The sequence below is a fragment of the Etheostoma spectabile genome, chromosome 20 (assembly GCF_008692095.1).
Source record: "Etheostoma spectabile isolate EspeVRDwgs_2016 chromosome 20, UIUC_Espe_1.0, whole genome shotgun sequence".
Classification (NCBI taxonomy): domain Eukaryota; kingdom Metazoa; phylum Chordata; class Actinopteri; order Perciformes; family Percidae; genus Etheostoma; species Etheostoma spectabile.
Genome location: NC_045752.1, coordinates 22,558,385 through 22,570,551, shown reverse-complemented (window position 1 = coordinate 22,570,551; position 12,167 = coordinate 22,558,385). Strand labels below are relative to the sequence as shown.

Here is a 12,167-nt window from a genome sequence, read left to right as displayed (position 1 = left end):
AGATTAGAGACCAGATGAATACCACACAGAGTTCTGGCAGCAGACACTTGTCTAGAACAACTGTTAAGAGGAGACAGCGTGAATCAGGCCTTCATGGTCAAATAGCAGCTAGGAAACCACTGCTAAGGAGAGGCAACAAGCAGAAGAGATTTGTTTGGGCCAAGAAACACAAGGAATGGACATTAGACCAGTGGAAATCTGGGCTTTGGTCTGATGAGTCCAAGCTGGAGATCTTTGGTTCCAACCGCCGTGTCTTTGTGCAACTGAGAAAAGGTGACCAGTTGGATTCTACATGCCTGGTTCCCACCGTGAAGCATGGAGGAGGAGGTGTGATGGCGTGGGGGTGCTTTCCTGGTGACACTGTTGGGGATTTATTCCAAATTGAAGGCATACTGAACCAGCATGGCTACCACAGCATCCTGCAGCGACATGCAACATCCCATCCGGTTTGCATTTAGTTGGACCATCATCTATTTTTCAACAGGACAATGACCCCAAACACACCTCCAGGCTGTGTAAGGGCTATGTGACCAAGAAGGAGAGAGATGGAGTGCTGCGCCTCCACAGTCACCGGACCTGAACCCATTCAAGATGGTTTGGGGACAGCTGGACACTTCAGTGTAGTTACACTTTTCAGTGCCCTGTAAACGGGTTTTTGGCCATGTGGAACGATAATTGGGAAGGGGCTGAGACAAAAGTAAAACCAATTGCAGTTGACAGTCTGACTGGCCTGTGTTTGAATGACTAGTCTGAGCTGTTGCTGACTTTATAAATTATTAAGTTGCCTTACACTTTATTTATTGTGTCAGATCATATAGTGTTATTCCAGGACACTTTACAGATAGAGTAGGTCTAGACCACAGTATAATTTACAAATACTCAACAATTTCCCATGAGCAAGCATTTGGCACCTCATTTGCGAAGAAAATCTTTTTTTACAGGCAGAAACCTCAGACAGACCCTGGCTGTTGGTGGGCAACCATCTGCTGCAGCCTGTTGGGACACAGACACAGGTATACAGATATGGAGAAATATGATTAATAATAATTACAGCAGTTGGTATGATGAACAGTGGCAATTATAGTTTCCTGCTTAATGTGTGTGTAGGTTTGCCAACTTAGTGGAAATACAGAATGACTGCAGATGGATAGTGGCAGATTCTTTTGCATACATTTATATCATCTCACATTGATTATTGCAATGCACTGTTCTCTGCACTCAGTATGTCCGCCCGTGATTGCCTTAAGTCCATTTGAGGACAAATGCAAAATGTCACCCCTGTTCTCAAATATCTTCACTGGCTCCCTGTCAACTATAGTATTGAGTTCAGAAGTCTCACACTAACTTACAGGCACCTACATATGTGGCCGACCTACTGCAACCATATATGTCAGCACGCTCGCTATGGTCTGACATGTTTAATCTATTGACTGTTCCTTGCACCCGGCATAAGACCCGTGGTAATCGATTTTTAGAGTTGGTATCGCCGAGACTGGAATGCTTTGCCCCAACCCTTACACTCCTGCTGTTTCTGTGGACTCTTTTAAAAATCAGTTAAAGACCTACCTTTTTAAACATGCTTTTGGTTGACCTGGCAGCACTTCCTTTTTCATGTATTACTTTGAGATTTGAATTGTGTACTGTGTTTAATCATCATGTATCATCTTTATGTAAAGCACTTAGTGATTTTAATCTGTAAAAAAGTGCTCTATAAAATACATTTTACTTACTTTTGTTGAAGCGTGTTTTGTTTAGTAATAGTAACTTGTTTGATTGGGTGAGGGACTGATTAAACCTGTTGCCTGACTAAACCCAAATATTCACCACACTGGTGAATATAGGTATTAGTGTCTCCTGATTGCTTGCAGCTACCTCCTAAAACATCTCTAAAGCCCTTGACACACCAACCAGAAAGCCGACCCTCGGCAGAATATGCAGTTGGACTGATCAGTCTTCCGGAGTTGGTCAAAAAAAGTGCCTCGGAACACACTGAAGCGACGAAACGTAATATGTCTCCGTAACAGCAGGCGGCGCTAATCTGTATTGTTGCCCAAAAATGAAAACAGACAGTTGATTGGAAAAACGCGTCACGTGGGTCTGGTTTCTCTGGAAATTCAAAGCCAGACTGTCATGGTGGCTCCTTCAGGCTCCTTCCGAATACAATCTCATTCCAATGGCCCCTTAGGACCACACCGAACAGACTTGAGTCACCAACCTCGCCAGACTGTATGACGTTCGGTTACCGGGTTAGTGTGTCACGGCCTTAAAGCTGATTATTCTGCAGACACTACATCCTCATTTTAGATCGGTCATGCAAATGCAAAATAGCCTACAAAAGCAACAAGTTTAAAAGGCACTAAAGTCTAAGCCTCAAACAAAAAGTTACAAAGTTAATTCAAAGCTTAAAAGTCCCATGACATGGTGCTCTTTGGAGGCTTTTATATAGACCTTAGTGGTCCCCTAATACTGTATCTGAAGTCTCTTTTACATAGACCTTAGTGGTCCCCTAATACTGTATCTAAAGTCTCTTTTATATGACCTTAGTGGTCCCCTAATACTATATCTGAAGCTCTTTTATATGACTAGTGGTCCCCTAATACTGTATTGAGTATCTTTTATCAGGCCTATTGGTCCCCTAACAATGTATCTGAAGTATCTTTATATAAACCTAGTGGTTCCCTAATCTGTATCTGAAGTCTCTTTTTATAGACTTAGGTCCCCTAATACTGTATCGGAAGTCTCTTTTATAGCCTAGTGGTCCCTACTACTATCTGAAGTCTCTTTTATTAGACCTAGTGGTCCCCTAATACTGTATCTGAAGTCTTTTGATATAGACTTAGTGGTCCCCTAATACGTATCTGAAGTCTCTTTCCCCAATCAGCTTGGTGCAGAATTACAGCCACTAGAGCCAGTCCCACAATGAGCTTTCCTTTGTATTAGCCATTTCTGAGTCTGTAGCTTTTGAGGAGGGGGGGGGTTTGCAAAGGCCGAGCAGGATACCCAGGGCGAGTTTACACCTATCACCATTTCTAGCCACTGGGGCACCACAGGCATGGGCATTGGGGAACTCATATTAATGTTAAAAAACCTCATAAAGTGAAACGCTCATCCCATGGGACCTTTATTAGCTGATAATTTTACTACATGTTCAAATTGAAGCTCTTTTTGGTTAGCTTTTGTGGTATAACAAGTCAGCTTTTTATGTAGTGCATTTCATACACAGATAATTCAATAGGCTTTAACCATTCTTTGGTCTGTTTTTTGGTCTTTTTATTGTTTTGTCCTTTTTAATTGGTTTTAAACCTCTATATATGGGCGCCCGCTCTACCTATTGAGCTATCTGGGCGGCCATTGGTTTTAGTTTTGGAATATCCTACAACCATTAAGGTAAACAAGGTGTGTGTGTGTGTGTGGTGGTGTGTGTGTGTGATGTGTGTGTGTGTGTGTGTGTGTGTGTGTGTGTGTGTGTGTGTGTGTGGTGTGTAGGTGTGTGTATTTGTGAATAAATTGGTCTATCTTTGCTATCTGTCAATTGCTTTATTTATCTCTAGCTAGCTATCTATATATGTATCTTTATATATTTTGTATCACCATATATCTGTTAAGTTTAACATTCATATAGAGTAATGTCAAAATAACATCTTGAAAATATTTGGAATTTCTAAAATAAAGAATATAATGAAACCTTTCAAGGCTCAGTGATGCGCTTATGTTCAATAAAGAGACTTGTTCATTGTTAAATGAGAATCATATTAATCAATGTGCCACAAAGGGGTAATGTTTTTTAGTTCAAATATCTTTTCCTATTAAATATTGCCATGTGATTGCCTAATTCACTTTATTTATACTCTCTTAATGACTCATAGCTTACTTCCATCTTCAAGTTATTATGTACAGTGTTGTGCCTCAGACTTTTATATAATCAGTTTAATTATCACGCTCATTGTTTATATTGACTCAACCAGTAGGGCTTCTTTTCCATCCTTGTGTTGGAATCCCTTACAGAGCCCAGCATTGAATAGGGAAAACTATATAATACATAATATATAATACAACATGGATTGCCAGAACTCTGGTCAGATTATATAACCCTGTCCACTCCACTGCTCTGGATGCATCGACTGTATGGCTATGCAGTATGATTTCCCATCTACAAATATCTCTCACAAACACATTGCATTTATCTTCTTTGACGTGTTTTGGATTTTCTCATCACTTTTATCTAGGTCATCTCTGATTAGTGTGATATCTTTAGATTAAGTTCTCAGTTCTTTCAGAAGACACACACAGGCACCTACACAGACACATGAACACAATCTATATACAGAGATACACACAATATTAGAACATGTATGCAAATATCAACAGCACACACACATTCTTCTCATTAAACTACAAATACACAACTGCAAAATACACTCGCGCGTGTATAAAAACACACACACACACACACACATGCACACACAAATGAGAAAAAGGCTAAAATCCCTTTCTGGCTGAACACATTAACACACATTCTTTGAAATAAACTTTGTTTATGATAGCTAGCTTCTATGCCTGCTGGTAATAAATAATACAAAATAATAATAATAAAACACTGAATCCCACTGGTGTTGATCTGTATTATAGCCAAAGGATAAAAACAGAGGAACACAGGGCATGTGTTGGTGTGTGTGTGTATGTTTGTGTGTGCGTGTGTGTGTGCGTGCGTGCGTGTGCGTGCGTGCGTGCATGCTATAACCCTGTCAGTTTATACTCAGGAGTCTTGACACAATAATAAGCCCAGCCTACTCCCAAAGGCCCCCAGTCATATTATTATTCACTGGTCCAAATATGGAAATACTGGTACCGCAGAGATAACAGGGAGGTGTGTTGGGATAGACAAAAGGCACAGTGTGTGGTGGTGTGGGGTGTGTGTGTGTGTGTGTGTGTGTGTGTGTGTGTGTGTGTGTGTGTGTTCCTATTCAGTGATGTTCATACTCAGTGATGTACTGCCAATCAAATTTTCAAGAGAGGATGGAGAGACAGAGGAAAAAATAGGGCTAATTTGTGAAATGTCTTGGGTTTTCTGCCAGTGTATGTAAAGCCTCCTGAGTCTATTGATGATGCGAGCAACTCCTGACACAATAAAGTGAAGTACTCTTCTATGCAAGAGGACTCTGCACTCTGGCAGCCTCAAGTGGCACCTGAAGATATTATTTGAATATTGTAAAGTCTAAAACTGTCAATTATATGCGTTGCTGACGTGCTCCTCATACCTACAAGTCCCCCTCCAGACATGTATTTAAAAAATACTTAAAATACTCTGTTACCAATTAGTATTGAAATAGTATTTCCAGTTTGCGCTACTTTATACTTCCATTCCACTACATTTCACAGGGAAATTTTGTACTTTTGAACAAATTTACCAAACAAAATATCTGATATTATGATCTTAGCTTATGGAATCTGATGACTCCCTCAGGATACGGTTAGCTTAGCTTAGCACAAAGACTGGCAACAGCCTGGCTCAGTCCAAACTTTGCAAATTTGCATCGCTCTATTATCCCTCTAAAGCTTACTAATGAACACCTTATATCTTGTTTGTTGAATCCGTATGGAAATGAAAGTGTTAAAACAAAGTGTTAAAACAAGTAGAAATAGTCCAACCTTGCTGTTGTCTTTATGCTATCTATCCATCCATCCATCCATCCATCCATCATCCTATCTATCTGTTATAGAATTGATTAAGCTCATTTACCAAATGTTACCAAATGTTCTTTTAAATCTACTTAACATGCTTTTTCTAGAAAAAGAGAAAACATAACTAGCGGTGACTTATTTACTCTTGAGATGAAATAGTAATAAATGTTTTAGTGGATAGCACCCAATCTAAGGAGCTTTTAATAATGACACCAGTGGTTTTTGCTGACATTGCAATGTGTCTAATGTTAGTCAAATAAAAATGAATACAAGAAAAACACAAGTTCTTGTGCAGTTATTAAAAAAATGAGGACCATATGATGATAGTAATGTGATAGATTCCACAGCAGCTTTGTCAGCTTTTTTTCTATTTAAATTCACTACAGATCTTTAAGCTGCTGATCTGTTTGGTCTGCATAATTATGTGTGCATGCTTGTCTGCACACATGGGAACATTGCCTTTGTTTGTGACTTTGTGTGCGCATGCCTCCCAGCCTCCATGTGTGTTTGCTCCAACATTTTTTTAAAAGAGCTTGACTTGCTATTAGGCATGCAATGAACTCGTTTACTGTTTGCTTAACTGTGAAAAATGAATTGGGTGCTGACAGTGATATTCAGACGACGACCGTTTCCAGCATATGCGTGCGCATTCTCTGTGTGTATGAGTGCACAATGCGTATGCATCAGTGCCTCAGTATGTGTGTGTGTCTACTTATGCATGCACGTCTGTGCATGTGTGTACACAACTGTTTGTCAGCATCGCTAATGACTTTCCTATTAATAAGGAATGATGCCTAGACCATTGGAGACAGCCGGGAGAAAAGTCAGAAGCCAAAAGTTCAAAAAGGTAATGCTTTAATTAAAATATTCATTAAGACTACCCTGTTTACTCAGTCATCCATGACAAATGGCTTGCTGCTGTTAGTCCGTCTTCAATTTGTTCCAACACACTCGCTACTAGAGTTGCCATGACTCAGAATAAAGGCAAATCTGCTTTTTTTTTGACAGAACAATCTGTCAAAAAAAGCGATATGCGACTGATTTCAGCAAGGCTCCAACATGCATCTAAAGTGCATTGTATACTGACCTGAATTGGGTAAATAAATGACTTGCTACAGCTGTCACAGCTTCACATATCCTCCATGTTTTATTAGGTACTTTGTAACTGTCATTTGTTTGGGTGAAATCAGTTTGCTCTCCACTGCACTACCAACACGCAGGATGCCTTCTCTGTCGCTTTGTTTTACTTTCACAAAGTCGGAGACCTTGGAAGCGAGATTCTGGGGAATGTATGGGCTAAGTAATAGAACAACGCTGTTCCTTAAAACTACATTTATATCCATGTATGGTTCATCACATACGTTTGGTAAGTCAGAGCCAGCATGTACATCCATCTGCTGCTGATGGTGGCAACTGTAAATTAAGCCATTTGCTCAGAAATCTACAGTGTATATTTAGTTTTTTGGGAATTTGGGAACCATGGTAACATTTGCTCTGGCAGATATGACTGAACCCTCTCCCGCTCAGACAGATTTCCAGCCAAACTACTCTGGTCTGACCAATGACAACCATTTATCTAATAAGGGGCGGGTTTAAAACGTCATCACCTTGAAGGTCCATCCAGCATAACGCACCAGGCTCACCAAACCCCGATCAAACTATCAAACTAGACAGTGCTGATCAATTATGAATCATGGTTCTGTTACTGCATCACCTATTTCTCGTTTTCACATGAAAAACATTTTAGTGTACCATTTTCCTGTAATTTCAGGAAGTTTGTGACCAGTCTGCCATTTTTTTCATGCTTAACAAATGGACCCAGCACCGCTCAACTTGCACGTGTCCAGTGGCGTTTCCAGGACATTTTTACTGGGGTGGCCAAGATGGGACACAACGCTAATGTGGGGTGGCCATGGCAAAGCAAAGTTTAATGCGTATATGTACAGCCGACCAGGGTTTGAATTCCGGTCCTTTGCTGCATGTCACATCACCTCTCTCACCCATGATTTCCAAGTATCACTGATTATTTTAACATGTTCAGGATAGGGTACAAATTTTCTAAGAGCTATTTCCTTGTAGTGGATTAAGGTCCTCGTTTCTTCACGAGTTAGAGTAGCAAAATTCAGCTGCTCTTAACTCATCCTAAAGAATAAGTTAGAACAGCTTAACTGAATACTCAGGATCACTACCGCTGTACCTAGGCCGCTGACTTGACTGAGCCTTTTCACGGCTGCTGGTGGAAGCCATGGCTGGCTCTTTTCTTTTTTGAAGAAGAAGAAGCTCAGAATATCTTTTCCTCTCTTCATAACTATTATCTTAAACCTAACCCTGGGGGAAATGTATTTAGTCACTCAATCAGTCAGTCAGTCAGTCCATTCCCTTTGAAGTAATAGCTATAACTACAAACATCAAGCAGGACCATTGTAAAGTTTGTTTGGAATCAGTGTGCAAAATACAGGTGTTTGTGGGGGGGGGGCCCTAAATGACACCTTTGACTCCATTAAAATGTCATAAAGTAAGGTGTCAACAACTTGCCTAATTATGTCTATTTGTAGGATCTACAAAGGTTTATTTTTATTTTATTTTTACACAACTACCACTCTTACCACTCACTTTTAATAACACATATTGCATCTCAGGCATTTGTGGCCTTTGACTGTAGTTTGCTCCGCCACTGCCTATTTAAACGTCTAAAAGTATGTCAACTGTGAAGATGAGCTACTTGATACAAACAAAAAGTCCTTTATCTCCCCGAGAAAAAAGTCTTTCGACAGCTCTCAAATCACAGAGCAAATAAATAAGTCCCGGCTTGTGTTATAGCTACTTAAATCTAGACTGTCACACTATATTTCACACACTGGTTGGCCAAAAATATAACATTAGCTCCAAAAAACACCCTCAGTCCTGACAGGTATGCAAATAGTTAAAAAAACAAAATGCTTAACTTGGTTTGCAGGCTGCTAAGCTAGCTAGCTAGTGCAGTGTAGTTTGACTTGTAGCTGCTACTTAGTGCTAGCTAAAGTTTTCCTACACATTCAGAGGGAACTACGATATAACTAAACATTAAATTACCATACCTCAATCAACAGTTTCCAGCAGTTTCATCGTTGTTCCAAAGAGTGGCGTGTGCTTGTCAGTCCAGCTGGGAGTTGTCTACAGTTGTTGTGTTATCGCTGTTGGAACTGGGACCGTCCTGTTTCATGGACCAGCAGCAGGTGCAGCGTGCTCATCTCATGGGTCACCTGACCTGCTGAGCAGAAATCAGCTCTCACAGCCTCAGTACGACCATTACTGTGTTAGTTAAAAATGTAAAACTGGCCCTAAATCAATTGATCAGCTGACATTGAGCATTTCTCTTGTTTCTTGTGTTGACGGACTTGACCAGCTAGACCTGAGGTGGCCAATGAGCTTTCAGGAGTGGCCATAGGGGTGAATCGCCATTGATGTGTCACTTACCGTTATGTCCAACTTTCCGTTGCTCTGATTAGTTGTAGGTCATATTTTCTTGCTCCGATTAGTTGTAGGTCCATCCAATTGCGTCCAGAGACATTTTGGTCTGCACCGTTGATGCGTCCCTTGGAAATCTAAAATGAACTGAGAGCTTTCAGAGGTTACACATTTGCAAATTAGTGTGATTTCTTTCCCTGTGTGCCGATCTGGCGGCCACATTCTGATTTATGATGAATCATGCGCATATTGAAGGAGCTAATGGGATTACATTTCACTGGAATTATACCTCGTTGGATTTCATGTGACATATAAAACTGATTGATTTAATCATGTGAATTATCATTAGTGTTCATAATGAACCAAGGACAAACAGTTCTAGTGATCATCAGCAAAGATGCTATCATTACTTTCCTCCCTACTAGTAGGAGGAAGCCCGAAGAACAAATGTTTTCCCAGTTCAGACTTCAACCCCAGCGCACTGCCAGGTTGCACAACTCATCCATCTTAAAAGTCCAGCACACAAAAGGTAAATTTCCCATTAAAATATTAATTAAGTTTAACCCATCTACTCAGTCATCTGTGACAAATTGCTTGGTTAGTGCTGGACTTGCTTTGACTTATTCTTCTGCAGTTTCCTGACTCATCGTGTGTTACAATGTGCAAAGCAGACAGTCCCACTTCTCTGCATTTGATTTTCTATCAGTGTCATGGCAAAAAGTGTCCATTTGTACATTTTTATCTTTACGGAAACACTGCGGTCTGCTTTTTAATCATCCCTGCGCTTCTATCTTTAAAACCACACTGAGGAGAAGACTTAATGGTTTTTGGAACTGCAGCTTCATGAACTATCTTTGATTAGTTTAAAGTGTATATGTAACTTTTTATACAGAGTCCCAGAGGGGACAAAATATATTAAAAAAAAAAAAAAAACATATAGCCTGCTGGGGACAAACACTAAACTTGAGAGCTAGAGTTTGAAAGTCGAGATCTCGAGTTGGTCCCCAGTAGGCCACAAGTAGTTTTTTGTTTTGTTTTTTTCTTTCTTTCAATTTTTTTTCTTCTTGTCACCTCTGGGGCTCTGTAAGATCTCGAGTTTAGTGTTTGTCCCCAGTACATTTATTTTTTATTTGTTATTTGTTTGTTTTTTCTTCCGTCCATGTCACCTCTGGGGCTCTGTACCTTTAAATGATTCTGAAACTGTTTAATTTTCCTACTGATGATCATAAATGACCTGTAACAGCAAATGAGACTAACGCTATTTTTTACATTGTTTTTATTAATGCCTCTGCCAGGGTCATGTGTGCTGTAGTTATGGCTGAAACTGGGCACGAAGAAAAACTAAAAGCTTAAAGGGTACGTAAAAGTGAACGGGCGAAACCTCGTCACGCTCGGTTAGGCTTTCAACAGATGGAGAAAATTAAGGAGATGATTCAAAATTAACCCCAAACTGGCATGAATTGACTTTAAAATGCACAATGTGGTTGTACGTCAGTAAACTACATAAAATTACGTCGCCTTTCCATTTAGCTCCAGTTTTTATTCCTTTTTAGTCCGTGTTTGTGTTGACCTACTATTTTCTTTCCATTACACATACATAATACATATCTATCAGCCCTATCATATTGTAGGTAGAATTTGTAGTAATTTCAGTACTACAGTAAAGTAAGAAACTTTAAGATGTCAGTGCTAACATTGATTTGGTGACATCACTGCAATGTCAAATCTAACTTGTTTCAACTTACAGGTATAATTCTTTCTTAAAAACAATGTATAGACTAATACTGTAGTAATCCTTAATCATCATTTATGACCCAGTAGAAGTGTATGACGTAGAGTCTGTGTCTGCAGAGATCCTGCCTTCTGCCTGCTTTTGCTCTTTACTTTCTGATTTCCTTTCTGCGGGACGTTTCTCTAAGGTAGCAACGAGCCTTTGGGTCAGGTGCCGTCAGAAATTCTGCTGGATTTCACTCTTTTCAGCTCGATGTCCGTTACCTTCCGCTTTATTTGTGTTGGATTTTTTAACTCTGGTGGATTCATGAGGACTATGGTTACCTGGTCCTCAGGTCTCTGCAGGGTAAATCCAGACAGCTAGCTAGACTATCTGTCCAATCGGAGTTTTCTGTTGCACGACTAAAACTACTTTTGAACGTACACATGTTCCACCAAAATAAGTCTGTGACGATTGTGATTGGTTTAAAGAAAAGCCAATAAACCAGAGCACGTTTTTCTCCCATCCCAGAATGCTGTGTGGACTAGCCAGACCCTCCTCCGCAGTGCTGTGGAGGAAGGTCTGGCAATGTGAGACTAAAGAACGTTCAATTCAATTAAATGTTATTTATAACAAGATATCTCAAGACACTTTACAGACAGAGTAGGTCTAGACCACACACTATAATTTACAAAGACACAACAATTCCAGTTATTCCCCCATGCCATTGTCATTTTTAGTGATTTTGATTTTTCAAAACCGTAAAACGTCTGTCTTAATTCGCTCTCCAATATACCCTAACACTGGGAGAAATTTTAAGCACATTAAACTAACTTCACCCCGCTAAGCTAATGCTATTAGCTAAAGTCACTGTGTTGACCTGACATCAATAAGTCACACACAAAGGTATGGCAAGATAACAACAACTTCTCCATCTTTCCATAATGTAGTAACAATCTGTGCCTGTCAGTGGCAAAAAACAACACTTTTAGTGGAAGTGCATTTGCCCTACAAGACTACACTGCAGCTGGTTACAACATCCTCGCTGTTTGTACCTATTTTGAAGATTACTGTTTACATTATTTACTTAAATACAAATCCATGACAAAACAGGGTCCAGGTTGAAAAATAAGATCACAATGAAAACATTTAAAATCATCCATATATGTGTCGTTTGCTTATGGGGTTTACTTATTGAACTTGAACTTATTGTTAGGTCTGCTGCTGGTAGCGCTTTGTCTCTGCCCCCCCCCCTCCCCTCTCTCTGTCCTTAATTGCAGGAGTGTCGCCTGGTGTGCGGGAGTCAGGGTTCCAGCTGCAGCTCATC

The 12,167-nt window shown here is 40.0% G+C and overlaps 1 long non-coding RNA gene across 1 annotated transcript in view; it reads left to right on the top strand.

Annotated features, from left to right (window-relative positions):
- The first annotated feature begins 6,860 nt into the window (after window positions 1–6,860).
- Window positions 6,861–12,167, top strand: part of LOC116669641 (uncharacterized) — a 12,402-nt gene continuing 7,095 nt past the window's right edge. Inside the window, exon 1 of the long non-coding RNA XR_004326827.1 lies at window positions 6,861–6,871. This is a non-coding gene — a long non-coding RNA (uncharacterized LOC116669641). The remainder of the gene's footprint in view (window positions 6,872–12,167) is intronic.